General features: G+C 46.4%; 1 protein-coding gene and 1 pseudogene across 6 annotated transcripts in view; one reads left to right on the plus strand and one right to left on the minus strand.

The window, feature by feature from the left end:
- Positions 1 to 14,741, minus strand: part of Plekha7 (pleckstrin homology domain containing A7) — a 212,180-nt gene that overhangs the window by 140,076 nt on the left and 57,363 nt on the right. The window lies entirely within an intron of this gene.
- On the plus strand, positions 6,095 to 8,537 carry LOC101611726 (annotated as a pseudogene).

The raw sequence follows: 14,741 nt of genomic DNA on the forward strand, positions 1-14,741 counted from the left end.
ACACGGGAATGAAATGGGAGGTTAAGCAAAGTACGATGATTAAGATATACATGTATAAACATATCATAATGTAACCCATTATTTTGTACACTAACTAAAATGGAAATTAATAATTATTTTTAAAACCTACATTCAGAGGCTGGAAAGATGGCTTAGTGGTTAAGGTGCCTGCCTGCAAAGCCTAACTAAGGACCCAGGTTAGATTCTCCAGATCCTATGTAAGCCAGATGCACATGGTGGCGCATGCGTCTGGAGTTCGTTTGCAGTGGCTAGAGGCCCTGGTGTGCCCATTCTCTCACTCTCTCTCTCTGTCTCTAATAAATAAAATAATTTAAAAAAAAAAAGAAAGAAAAAAACCTACATTCAGACCAGGCATGGTGGACAGCACTCAGGAGGCAGAGGTAGGAAGATCACCGTGACTTCAAGGCCACCCTGAGACTACACATACTGAATTCCAGGTTAGCCTGGGCTAGAGTGAGACCCTACCTTGAAAAACCCAATAATAATACCACCACCCTGCACTGGGGAAGAATGTTAGAGGTAATTCCAAAGTGACCCCCGCCACTGGCCATGTGGGTAGGCAGCAACCCCCCACCAAGGTCACAAGTGACTTTCAGAAACAGGTACCCCTACGCCTCACAGAGCTTCCTTGCCCAGCTGAGTCAAATGTTAATGGCAAAACCAAGGCTCCACAGTCTCAAAGCTGAAAGCCCTCCTCCAAACCACAAGCCCAAGCTCCTACTCTGGAGGGCTCTAGAGGGTACTAAGGAGGATCCAGCTTGGAACCACTCACTGATGAGAGGTAACCCACGTATCTGGTAACAAGCTAGGTCTCTTTTGGTCTTTCTCCCAAAAGGAAGAGACTGTGAGCAACAGAAAGCATGGAGAGACACACTATGGGAGAATATGACCCAGTGTCCCCCTCCGCCTGCCCGGAGCACTCGCAGCTCTGAAGCACTGGCTTAGGTCAGACTCTCTAGAGCCAGCAGTGATGGCATCAACATGCACCGCGAGCCAAGCAGATGTCACGAGCTGGATAGGCATCATTTCATTTAATCCTCACATTCTCCTTAAAAAAGATATCAATTACCAGCTGGGCGTGGTGGCGCACACCTTTAATCCTAGCATTTGGGGGTCAGAGGTAGGAGGATTGCTCTAAGTTTGAGACCAACCTGAGACTACATGGTGAATTCCAATCATCCTGGGCTAGAAAGAGACTCTACCTCATAAAGCCAAAAAATAGAAAATAAAAAAGTAGGTAAGTCACTAAATGCCTTTAGATCAGAGTTCACAAAGTTCCAGTTCAAAACAAGCCCCACTGATGGTAACACTGTCAACACCCAAGGTCAGGCTGAAGGACTCAGAACAACTGCTCTGGGTCACTTCAAAGTCAAAACCTACCTTCTGAAAGCAGCCCTGGCACACCAAGAGTCTGGTGACCGGAGGACCATGTATCAGCACAGGGGAAAGGAAGAAAACACTATTAACTGTTTACACTGACCCACAGTTTACTTTAAAACCCAACTCAGCAGTGTCTGACAACGTATGAAGAATGGCACACATGCAGCTGCAAACTTGCCAGGAGCCATAGTCATTATCCCCTGCGGGTGCACGCATGTGCCACGGTGCACGGGTGGTGGTCAGAGAACAACGTCCTTCCACCTCATCGGAACAGGGGTCTCACTGTCTTGCTGCTGAGAAAGCCAGAGCAGCTGGCCCATACGCATCAGGATTCTCCTGACTCTGCTCCTCAGTGCTATGGGATGCATTGAGACTACAGATGATGCATGTGTCCACTTGGTGTCCACTTTATGTGGGTGCTGGAGATCTGAACTGTAATTGACAAGCATGTGGAACAAGCACCTTCAACTGCCACGTCATCTCCCCAGCCCCGAAGGAGCCACACTGTTGACATGAAATTAATTTTAATACATTTTCATCCAACATATTAAAAATATTATTATTTGTAACATATGATCAGTTTAAAACCAGTAAGATATTTTGCTTTAATAATAAGCCTCTCACATTCACAGCTCTCATCAATCTAGACTAGCCAAATTCCAAGTGAGCAATAATTGCCCCTGGAGGCTAGTAGCTGCCTTTGTGGACAGCACCTGTCTGAAGCTTTCAAGCCCTCATTGCACATGCCTGGTACCGTCCCTCCTTTCCCCTGATAGGAAAATGAACATCAATCCCACAGTCAGAGCCTTTTTTTTTTTTTTCAAAGACAGGGTCTCATGTAGCTTAGACTGGCTTCCAACTTACTAGATAACCAAGGATATCCCTGAACTCCTGATTTATATATATATATATATACACACACACACACACACACATCCTGATTTATATATATATATATACATACACACATACATACATACATACATACATACATACATATATATATATATATATGTATGTATTTTGGGGGGGTTCGAGGTAGGGTCTCACTATAGCCCAAGCTGACCTGGAATTCACTATGTAGTCTCAGAGTGGCCTCAAACTCATGGTGATCCTCCTACCTCTGCCTCTGGAATCTGGGATTAAAGGCGTGCACCACCATGCCCAGCTTCTATAAATATTTTTATTCAATCATTTGCAAGCAGAGAGAGACAAAGAAAAGAGACACACACAGAGAATGGGCACACCAGGGCCTCCTGCTGCAACCAAACTCCAGATGCATGCGCCACTTTGTCCATCTGGCTTTATGTGGGTACAGGAGAATCGAACCCAGGTTGTTAGGGTTTGCAGGCAAGCACTTTAACTGGTGAGCCATCTCTTTAGCCCTAGGAGAGCCCTGAATTTGTAAGCCATTTTCCGGGTAATTCTGATAGTCTCTATTTGGGAAGAAACTACACTAACCCACTTTGCAAGTATGAAAATACTTATTAAAAAAGTCCAGCATCTGGTAGGCTAAAGCCGAATCGTGAGTTCCAGGCCAGCCTGGACTACACAGTAAGAGCATGTCTCAAAAAGAGTGGGGCAGAAGGCACCATGGTGCGCAAGAAACAGAGACCGGAGGGGACACAGCACAGAGCAGAGTTCTGTGGAGCTGAGGACGGTCTCCCCACTGCCACAGGTCCAGCCTGAGAACCTGTGAGATAAAAGACAGCCAAGGGGCAGGTTGGACATCGGCAGATGAGACCCTGGACTGGAGAGCGCCCGCAGTAATGAGGAAACACGCCATCCTAGAAGGCTTCAGCGATCCAGCTCTTCCTGACCAGAGCTGCTGCTGACATTCCAGGAACAGGGAAAGACAGGGCAAGAGTGCTGTGCATGTCCACAAGGAGCCATCCCCTACTTTCCTCTCCTCTGGGAGGACCACACTGGTGCTTCCAAGAGAAACCTTGGCCTGATGTAAAAGGGAGTCCCAGCTTCTAAGCACAGTGACAGAGCTCAAACGCCACTGGCCCAGCACAGCCTTACAGCTACCAGGGGCTCAGCCACACACAACCCTCCTCGAGCCTGCATGCCTGTCCTCAGCCTCTCCCTCCTGCGGGCCAAGGCACCCATGATGACACCTTTCTCCAAACATCTCTCCCCAACTCCGACCCCTTGCCTAACTTCCCAGTCAAATTCCAGGTCCAATGTCTCCCTGACAGCCTCTCTGTGTTCTCACAACACTCCAAGAATCCTTTCTTGGCACTCGTCGCAAGTGAAGAAATCCCCTGTTGCGTGCCTGCCTCCCCCTCACAACTGTTCGCTCCCTGAGAGCTGGAAAGCTTTACTCTTCCTACCCCAGCATCCTCTCCTTATTTTAAACAGTATCGCCCACATCACGCTGTGTACCAGACACAGGCTAGGAATTCATCGGCATCATCTCATTTAACCTTTCTAATCTCATGGATCACCCATACTGCAAAGATAAAAAGATCAAAGCTCAGAGGCGTTAATATCGCGCTCAAGGTGAGGTGGAAAGGCAGTCACAGTGAGCTGTCTGGCCACCCCACTGCATAGGCGAGGTGTTCGGTTACCCTTCTCCAGGCACGCTCAGTGTGAGGGGGAGACGACGCCGATGACGTGATGCAGGCAACAGTACACAACGGAGCCAGGTACTGCACGCTGACTGAGAAGTGATTACCCAGATCACCCCACTGAATCTGCTTCATGAGAGAGACGCTCATATGAGCCCCGGTTTAACAGAAATGGAGCAGCAGCGATGGCAAGTGACAGAAGTCAGCTAGAAAGGCAGATACTCCCGGATCTCAGACCCTGATCTTCCCCACCGAGCACACTTTGTCAATTAAAATGTAAATATTTATAAGCAACACAAACCCACATGAGAAAGGAGAGGGTTGAGAAGTATTTCTGCGCAATTACCTAGCCAGGTGTCTCTTTTGGGGCGGGGGGGGGGGGTGACAGTGCTGCACGTGGCAGGCCTTGCTCTCTCTACATGGGCTACGTCCCTCGACAAAACTGGGCACCTATTTGTGAAGGACCCTGTGGTCGATTTTATCAAGGAGCCTTTTTAGAAAAGTTGGTCCTCAACTATAGATTTTATATTTTACTTACTTGGAGTGGAGGAGACAGGTGCACCAGGACCACCTGCCACCACAAACAAACTCCAGACCCACACACTATTTTATACATCCACCTTTACGTGGGTACTGGGAAACTGAACCCAGGCCATCAGGCTTTGCAAGCAAGAGCCTTTAACCACTGAGCCATCTCTCCAACCCTCAACTATAGATTTTAAAGAAAGAATAAAGCTTGGGGCTCAGAAAGGACAGTGTCCTTAATGCTCAACCATATCTAAACAGGCTATCTCCCTCAATTCCCATGCTTATGCAACAAAGCAGACATGACTTCAGAAGAAACACAGGTCCAGGTGAGGAACACAGCTTGTGAGACTCAAGAGCACCTAACCAGGGCCCTGAATGTCCTTCCACGCAGCTAAGTGACAATGCATCGTATCCACAGTGCCCAGGAATTCCCCAGGAGTTGTTCCTCTGGGCAGCAGACGCTGTGTGTGTGCCATAACCCAGACAGAGAGCATCGCCACGTAGCTACAAGCAGCCGTGCAAGTTCCGATGACTGGGACATGAGTGGAAAAGCCCCAAAGGACCTTGGGGGCCACTCACTCCTAAGAGCGAACAGTGTGTGCTCAGGAAGCAAAATGAGAAGGGAGGGAGATGCCCCCACCACAGTGGCTAGAATACAGGTGTGATGTGGGACTCGGCAAGCCGTCTTGCTTTTTTTAATCTGCCAATATTGCTTATGTCCGTTTTATCGATCTTTATTTTATTTTTTTATTTTAAATTTTTTATTTTTATTTACTTATTTGACAGAGAAAGAGGAAGAAAGAGAATGGACGTGCCAAGTCTTCCAGCCACTGCAAACGAACTCCAGAGGCATGCACCACATGATACATCTGGCTTATGTGGGTCATGGGGAATCGAACCAGGGTCCTTTGGCTTTGCAGGCAAATGCCTTAACCACTAACCCATCCCTCTAGCCCCTATAAATCTTTAATTTAAGGGCTGAGGTGTGCGTGTGGTGTATGCATGGAGGCCAGAACAAGACCCAGGACAGTCTTTCAGCTCCTTGGGCACTCTTCTCCCTTACCTCTGAGACAGTCTCTCACTGACCCTGGAGTTCACCACTTCTCACTTCCACTGGCTGCACAGCAATCCACGATGGTCCTCATGGCTCTGCCCACCTAGGGCCAAGTTTGCAGGTGTGCACAATCGTGCCCAGCTGCAGGGAGCCATCTTGGGCCTTTAGTAATACATGTGATCCACGTACTAAAGACATCACCAAAACAAAACAGTGTGTGTAGTCCAGAAGACCTTGTGAGAGCAACCAAATAGTTCTGGGATTAGTAATTCCAGACTTGCATGTGAGAGAGATATAAATGTGTTTAAGCTGTGGTCACCTCAGGCTTTCTACCATTTGCAGCTAATACGTAATCCAATCTAATACAAATAATTATATTTTACTTTAAAAGTTTCCCAAGCTTTCAGCATAATAGCTACTTTTAGAATTTGTTGGCTTTAAAAACGTTAAAGGACATTTTTCCTCCACATTGGCGGCAGTAGAGCACGTGGTTCCCGCACTGTTAGCCCTCCACGGCTCTTCTGGCCTCACTGGAGCCATGTCACTCTCCGATCCCAACCCAGCGGCATCTTCCCTGCCCAACGGTGACTGGGCCACGCGGAGGGAACCAGGTCATGGTGGCGCTGGGTGCACGGTGGGGTCAGAAGGCAAAAGGAAGGTGATGCATCTGCTGGCACAGGATGCCGCTGCCAGGGAGGAAATAATGTTATGCTGGCCACACAGGTGTTGTAGATTCTGTGGAACATAATTTTCACCTTTTACCCAGTGAAGGAATTACATCCAAGTGTTACTGCATTCATTGGAAATGGAGTGGTATTTCATCTACCTGGATTGTTTGAAGAAGCGGAAAAAAATGTTCAAAAGAGTAAAGGTCTGGAAGGCTGGGAGAAAAGGCTTACATCTGACAGAGCTCATATAGTATTTGTCTTCATCAAGCAGCTGATGGTATCCAGAAGCAGCAGAGACAAGAACAAACAGGGAAAACTGGGGTACCACAGAAAAAGGCATTGGTCCGGTTTGCTCCTCCAAAGCTGCTCGGAGTGGACTTCGGCTGTGTGATCTTGTTTCTACTTTGCCGGCTTCTCTGAAAGGTTCAAAGTTCTAGCTGACCAGTACAGATCTATATACCCTACTTTGGAAATAGACAGTGAAGATGAATTACAAAAACTCAAGGGTTATATGGAAAGGATTAAACCGATGACAGATGGAGTTTATTTCCTATATGAGGCCCTACGTGGACCACCAAAGAAAATCTTGGAGGAAGGTACAAATGCAGCATTATTAGATATTGATTTGGGGACTTACCCTTTTGTAACCTCGTCAAACTGTACTGTTGGAGGTGTTTGTATGGGTTTGGGTATGGCCCCCTCAAAATGTTAGAGAAGTATATGGAGTTGTGAAAGCATATACCACTGGAGTTGGTATTGGTGCCTTTCCTACAGAGCAAGACAATGAAGTTGGAGAATTATTACAAACAAGGGGTAGAGAATTTGGTGTAACTACTGGAAGAAAAATGAAGGTTTGGTTTGTTGAACCTTGTTTTACTCAAATATGCTCACATGATCTGAAAGGCCCAAGAATTCAGAAGCCCAGAAATACTATCACGTTCCAAAGGGAGCTTAAGCGGGCCCCTGCATACCTCAAACTCCAGGCTTTACTCTCTGTTGGAAGCAAGTAAAGAATCCCTCTTCTCATTATATCAGAGCCTGCTCCTAATATAAAACTAGGTAAAAAGGGCATGAGATAGCCCTCAAGGATGGGAAATGAATAATGAAGTGAACCACTTATTTGGTTTCTGTAAATAGCCTGCACCATAAGCCTTAATAGCCCACACTGTAAGCCTTAGTAGCTCGCACCATAAGCTGTAGCAGCCTGCCTCAGACCACCAAGGTCATAGGAGGCTGATACCATACCCTGCTACCCGCACCTAAGGAACTGCGCAAATGCTGACCTCCAAGGTCATAGGAGACTGGTACTACACTCTGCTACTCCCACCCAAGGACCTGCGCAAATGCTGACCACCAAGGTCATAAGAGAATGATTGGGGGCTGGAGAGATGGCTTAGCAGTTAAGCGCTTGCCTGTGAAGCCTAAGGACCCCGGTTCGAGGCTCAGTTCCCCAGGTCCCACGTTAGCCAGATGCACAAGGGGGCGCACGCGTCTGGAGTTCGTTTGCAGAGGCTGGAAGCCCTGGTGCACCCATTCTCTCTCTCCCTCTATTTGTCTTTCTCTCTGTGTCTGTCTCTCTCAAATAAATAAATAAATAAAAATTTAAAAAGGACAAAAGTCTGCTTTGATTGCAGGCCCATTAAAAAAAAAAAAAGAGAGAGAATGATTGGTCCACGAGGGGCTTGAACAAATTAAACTAATTGGCTTAGAAACTATGGGGTGGCACAAACTGACTGGCTCACACCCTGCGGGCTCCTGATATTAAAAAATGATTGGTCTAATGCACAGGCTTTGTTAGAAACCCTATAAAAACTGTCCCGTTCCTGCATTCGGGGCTCTGCAGTCCTCTACCCCTGCGCGGTGTACGACTGTGGGCCCCAGCGCACTTGGAATAAAATCCTCTTGCAGTTTGCATCAAGACCGCTTCTCGTGAGTGATTTGGGGTGTCGCCATATCCTGGCAGAGCGTGGGGTCCCCCTCCCGGGATTCCTTCAGATCAATGGATTTACTGCACTGGCCCTTACTAAGTTGGATATTTTGGACATGTTCATGGAAATCAAAGTTGGAGTTGCTTACAAATTAGATGGTGAAATCATACCTCATTTCCCCGCAAACCAAGAAGTCTTAAATAAAGTGGAAGTTCAGTACAAGACTCTCCCAGGATGGAACACAGACATATCAAATGCAAGGACTTGTAAAGAATTGCCTGTAAATTCACAGAATTATGCTCAGTTTATTGAAGATGAACTTCAGATTCCAGCCAAGTGGATTGGTGTGGTAAAATCCAGGGAGTCCGTAATCCAGCTCTGCTGAGGACTGACGGTAGCCCATGAAACACTCTTTGAGAGGGAAGAAGACACTTCCTTAAATGTTTCTGTATGACCTGCAAATTCCATGAGTAAAGACACTTGAAATGCATTTCCGGCCAGCAGTTGCCCCAGTCTCTGGTGGATGGCTACTGTGGAGGTGGACTTGGCATTCCCACCCTGGCGTTTCTCAGCTGGTAAACCGCCGGGTCATTTGTTGCTCCTGCAGCTCCTGGTGCCACGTTTTCTTTCCATGTTTAGTCGTGGTCTGATCCCAATCCCTGTTGTTTGAAATCGAATGTAGTTACCTTCAGTGTAGTTTTTCTTCATTTCTTGTCCTTGTGTGTTTCTTAGTTTTTACCCCTATTAGACGGTAAGAACAACTAATGCAGTTTTGCACAAATATTTTTACATTCTGATCATGAGAGTCTGTCATGACCATCTTTGTTGTTAGGATGATGAAATGTAAACTTTTTGTAATGCTATGAATTCTGTTTAAATTGTGAACTTTTATTTTCTGCTGAGACCACTGCACAATTGAGCTTTGGCTAGTGGGAGGGGAGTATATTTGTGGGTCTTTTAATATGTACAAAACACAGAATTTAGTTCTCTAGAAATTATTTAATACAATGAACATTTAATTAAATGTCCAAAGCAAAAATATTTCCCTAAAACAACAATCTTAATGTTCAAAAATTAGTCATTAAAAGATTTGTTGTGAGATTTTGGTGGATATTTTTCTTTCTAAATCTGGTGGATCGATTTTCAACATTGTGCCTGCCAGTATACCTACAAAATCATCTGTAGGTGTCCAAAGGAATCTACATTGTTAACCATGATTTTGATCATGCCTTCATTTATCCTTCCTTAAAACAAAGAGGTGTTATTTTGACAGTTAGGCTTAACGTGTTATAGATATCCTTCCATGAAGTATGAAATGTTTAAATTAGGTGCCACTTAAATTTATTTTATTATACCATCAATAGCTAATTAAAGAGAACCAACTATTTCTAGTAAAATAATAATAATAATAAAGTACAGAGCCAGGAGTGGTGGAGCACACCTTTAGCACTCAGGAGGCAGAGGTAGGAGGATTGCTGTGAGTTCAAGGCTACCCTGAGACTACATAGTGAATTCCAGGTCAGCCTGGGCTACAGTGAGACCCTACCTCGAAAAAAATAGATAAATAAATAAAGGACAGCTACTATTTTTAATGAGGCTCTTTCATGAATTGGCTAAATTTAAGTCTTTTTTTTTATTTTTCAAACATTTTTAAATAGTTTTTTGTTTTTGTTTCCCATTTTTCGAGGCAGGGTATCACACTAGGCCAGGCTGACCTGATTCTCACTCTGTAGTCCCTGCTGGCCTTGAGCTCAGTGATCCTCCTACCTTTGCTTCTTGAATGCTGGGCTCAAAGGAGTGTGCCACCATGCCTGGCTCAAATAGTTTTTTGGTTTTTGTTATTTTTTTACAAGTGGCATATTTTTTTCACTCTGCAGATAATGCTCAGAGGCCATGTGAATATGTCACCCACTGCAATGACTATGAGGCTGTTCCCAAGGGGTACTCAGCCTAATGGGGGGGAGGGAGCCACCTTCATGAACGATACTGGGAGACCAGAAGCCTGGGGGGAGGGGACAGCTTGACCTTTGTCCCCAGCTTTGCAGGAGGGACTGAGAAAGCGCAGTGCTGGAGGAGCAGCAGGCGATCCCACTGGTTCCATGTTCTCTCAGACCAGTCTTGGAGGCTGGAATCTAGCTCAGTTGATAGAATGCTTGCTGGGCATTCACAAGACTCTAGGTTCAACTCTTAGTACCGCATGAAACCAGGCATGGTGGGACACGCCTGTAATCCCAGCACTTGGGACAAGAAGAGCCGAGGATCACAAGTTTAAGATCATCTTCAGCTACACAAGGAACTACAGAGCAACATAAACTACATGAGATGCTGTGTGGTGGGGGGGGGGGGGGAAGAGGAGAAAGTCTTGAACCACAAGCTTTCACTGTAGTCACTGAAGTACCTTGTATGAGCTGACTAAGTGACCAAAAAATATGTCTGAAGTTCTAAGAAAGCTGTAAGAAACCAAAAATTATAAGAAAGTCTTTTCATGGATGCTAGTGACGATAAGCTGCAAAAACCTTTAAAGTCCTAAACTTTTGGTGAGGAATATAGAGAAGGATAAATAAATCAAAAGAAAAGAGAACCCATAAGAACAACTATGTACTCTCTCCAAACTCAAAGATTCAATACGTTAAGCCAGATGGTGAGGATTGGGACTTGCAGAACGGCAGTTTACTAAGACCGGGACGAACACTGACATGCAAGACTTCCCCTTCTTACACTCCACGTATTCTTGTACTGACACAGTCAAGACCTTGTACTGAGAGAACGTGCACCAGAGCTCTTGGCTGATTAATACCTGCTGAGTACTATGTACTTTAGGGCAACAACGCATGCTCCTCCTGTCTGAATGGAAAGGATCATGTTGTTCTGGTTTGTCTTTCCCAGTTCAAATATATGAAAGTCCTGTTTACATTTACATTGTAGGAAACTGCATAGCACATCGACAGGGTGCTCATGCAGTTCTTCCTCCCTCCCTCCAAGAAGCCAGCGATACCAGAATGAGCTACACTGCATCAAGTTCTGAAAACTAATTCAACCTTGATTACAAAACGGACCCACTGAGCAGAACCTTGTCTACAGCTCGAAGCCTGCCCCCTCGTACCACAGGCGGCTAAAATGAGGGCTGTGGTAGTTTGAATGAATGTCCTATCCCAACAGACAAAAGTTTATTCAAGCTGCAACTAGGATTTCCAGCCACCTGGCTGGAAGGTGTCATTATGGGTGGATCCTGGGGTCCGGCCCAGTGGTGTTACTTGGGGCAGATCTGAATTCCAGCCTCAAGTAAGCAGAGTGCTTGAGCTCTGCCTGGGTTCCTGGAACGTGCTTGTTTTCGGAGAGGCTGCTGGCGGTTTCTTCTGTCTGTGTGTGAATCTGCAAAGGGGGCCAGCTTCTTCTGCCGTTATGGAACTTCCCTTGGATCTGCAAGCATCAAATAAACCTTTCCTCCCATAAACTGTGCCTGGTCTGGAGGTTCATCCCAGCAGAGTGGAGCTGTCTCTGACAAGCAGGGAGTCAGGTGGGAAGTTCTGGGCTGCACTAGGTAAGAAGCAAACTCAACACAAACACAGAGGGAACACCACAAGCTAAGAGGACGTGTGGAAGGCCAGGCCTTAGAGTTGCGAAACAGCAGCCAAAGCGCCAGTCTAGCTGGGAGGCGGGGGGGGGGGGGGGGGGGGGGGGGGGGGGGGGGGCGGCAACTTTAATGACAGGAAGCAGTGACTTCAAGGCCACCCTGAGACCACATAGTGAATTTCAGGTCAGCCTGGGCCAGAGACCCTTCCTTAGGGTAGAGGTAAGCACCAGTAATTAAAAACTGTCAGTGTTTTCTTACCCAGCACTATTGGAACGCAGAGTAAAGAACAATGTAAGATGGTGAGGTTATCTGAAAAGTAGCAGAAACAAAAACGCTACAAAAAAGAAAACAAGAGCCAGATGTGGTGGCGCACGCCTTTAATCCCAGCGTTTGGGAGGCAGAGGTAGGAGGATTGCTGTGAGTTCAAAGCTACATACTGAATTCCAGGTCAGCCTTGGCTAGAGCGAAACCCTACCTCGAATAAACAAAAAATCAATTCAGAAAAGAACAAAAAAACTCACATAAAAGTTACTCCAAGCCAGGTAGTAGTGCACTTCTTTAATCCCAGCACACGGGAGGCAGAGAGAGGTAGGAGGATAGCCATGAGTTTGAGGCCACACTGAGACTCTGTAGTGAATTCCAGGTCAGCCTGGGCTAAAGTGAAACCCTACCTTGAAATAAATAAGTAAAAGTTACTCCATATCTTCTGTTGTCTTCTGCTCTTTTTTATACACAGTGTTTCATTTGAGACCATTTCCACAAATGTCTACCTCCCTTATAAGAAAAGATATTTTTTAGTGTACTCAGATATTTCCCACAACTGTTTGGTAGGGCAGCCTACCAAAAGAAAAAGAAATCCTCCTTTTAATGACCCATGGGGTCTAGGCTGTAGCGTGCTGACAAGAAAGGCATTCTGAATGAGTGACTGAAGAGGGGTGAATGATTTTTTTTCACCTAGAATACACTTCTGCCACACATCCCTTTGGCAACTTTCTACCCATCCTTGAAGGCCTAGCTCAAGCACAGCTTCTGCTGAGCAGGCATCCCTTCCCCATGCCTGAGGGTGCCCACCTCACGACAATCTCCCCCTATACCCATCTTCACGGGACATGCTGCTTTACGGTTGTTTGCATGTCTTCCTGGGCATTTTGAGGGATCAACACGTACTCATTTTTTACTCCTCAGAGTCTAGTAGAGTGCCCGGCACACAGAAGAGGCTCAGTCAGTGGCTGGATTAGTTGAGAACAACAATTGCTTTCACGGTAACAGAGGAAATAATGCATACTCCCAAACTCAGAACCAGTGACACTTAAAGAAAATTACCAGCCTGATAATCGGTTACTGTTTTGTTGCTGGGACAAAATACCCAAGCAGAAGATGATTAGGGAAGGAAGGGACTTGTTTTCAGCTTATACTTTCGTCATGGTGGAAAAGGCAAGCGGGAAGCTGTCCTCACATCATCACATCAGCAGGAAGGGAAGAAGTACAGAGAGCAAGCAGGGTTGGGCTTGTAACACCCCAAGGCCAGCCCCCAATGGCACACTTCCTCCAACAAGGCTCCACCTCCTAAAGGTTCCACAGCCTTCCAGAACAGTGCCACCAAGTGGGGGTCCATGTGTCCAAATAACTGACTATGGGGGACATTTTACATTCAAACACCACACCTGGACAGGGGTACCATCTGTCCGATGTTTTTCTCCACATTATGCCAAACATGAGCCAGCAGTCCATGGAAGACCAGTAGGGACTATTACCAAGAACCTCTAAAATTACTAGTTGGATGTGTGTATGCATGTAAGTGAGTGAGAGAGAGAGAGAGAGAGAGAGGGGAGATGCATGGAGGACCAAGGACAATTTTCAGGTTGGCCCTCGGCTGTCCACGTGTTTGAGACGGGCTTTCTTGCTCTGCTGTCCTTTGCTGCACTCCACAAGCTTGTGGGGAACTCTCCCGTTCCACCCGCCATCTCGCTGTCATGAGCAGAGCCGGGATTACAAGAGCCTGCCACCACTTCTGCCTTTTTGTATGAGGTCTGCTCAGGCGTTCTAACTAGAGCCATGAGAACTTTATCAACTAAGCCATCTCCCGAGTAATCCTAAGGTTTGTTCTCAGATCTTCTCAGTGAGACCACTGGAGGGACGAAAACGACTGGGGTGGTTAGGGACCTGGCATGTAGACACAAAGCCCACAGACCATACAGTCACTTAACAGCAGGGCTGTAGAGACAGCTTAGCGGTTAAGGTGCTTACCTGCAAAGGCTAACGACATTATGGACTTCCAAGGGAAGTTTTGCAAAGCTTGGCAGGCTAATTCCCCAGGACCCACATAAAGCCAGATGCACGAAGTGGCACATGTATCTGGAGTTTGTTTACAGCAGCTGGAGGCCCTGGCACATCCATTCTGTCTCTCTTCTCTCTCCTTGCAAATAAAGAAAAATATTTTAAAAAGTAAAAAAATATGGAGCTGGGAGGGCAGAGTTTCCCAGTAATCTAGCTTATAGAAATGTGAGTACTGCTTAGTTTATTTGCCATTTCGTTTTTGTTTTCCGAGTAAGCAGAAATGCTCTATTGCTACAACACAGCACCTCATATGGTGTTACACACACACACACACACACACACACACACACGTGCACAAGGACACTGATGCACCAGCCACTGAGCCAGGCTTGGCAGGAGGGGGATTAGTGAGGACCCAGCATGCAGTTCTGCAAGGGGCCACATAATCCCGGCTGAGAGTGTGGAGCTTCTGCCTCCTAGAGGGAATACACTTGGCCAGAGAGACACAGCAAAGGTCAGACCCTCAATTCATCCCCTCCCACCAGCTGCTTCTGCAGGTCCCTCTGCTGAGCCATGGGCTAGCTGACCACCACCCAGAGGCCCCAGGCTCAACACCAGTTAGATTCAGCGTTAGCTCTGTTTTCATTACATCTAATCCAGATTGATGACATGGAAAAAATAAAAGCCTTGGCTTTTGCAGGAGTTCCGCAGCCCACTCCTGGCCGTGGTCCTAATCCT

Source organism: Jaculus jaculus, chromosome 3 (genome assembly GCF_020740685.1).
Source record: "Jaculus jaculus isolate mJacJac1 chromosome 3, mJacJac1.mat.Y.cur, whole genome shotgun sequence".
Lineage (NCBI taxonomy): Eukaryota > Metazoa > Chordata > Mammalia > Rodentia > Dipodidae > Jaculus > Jaculus jaculus.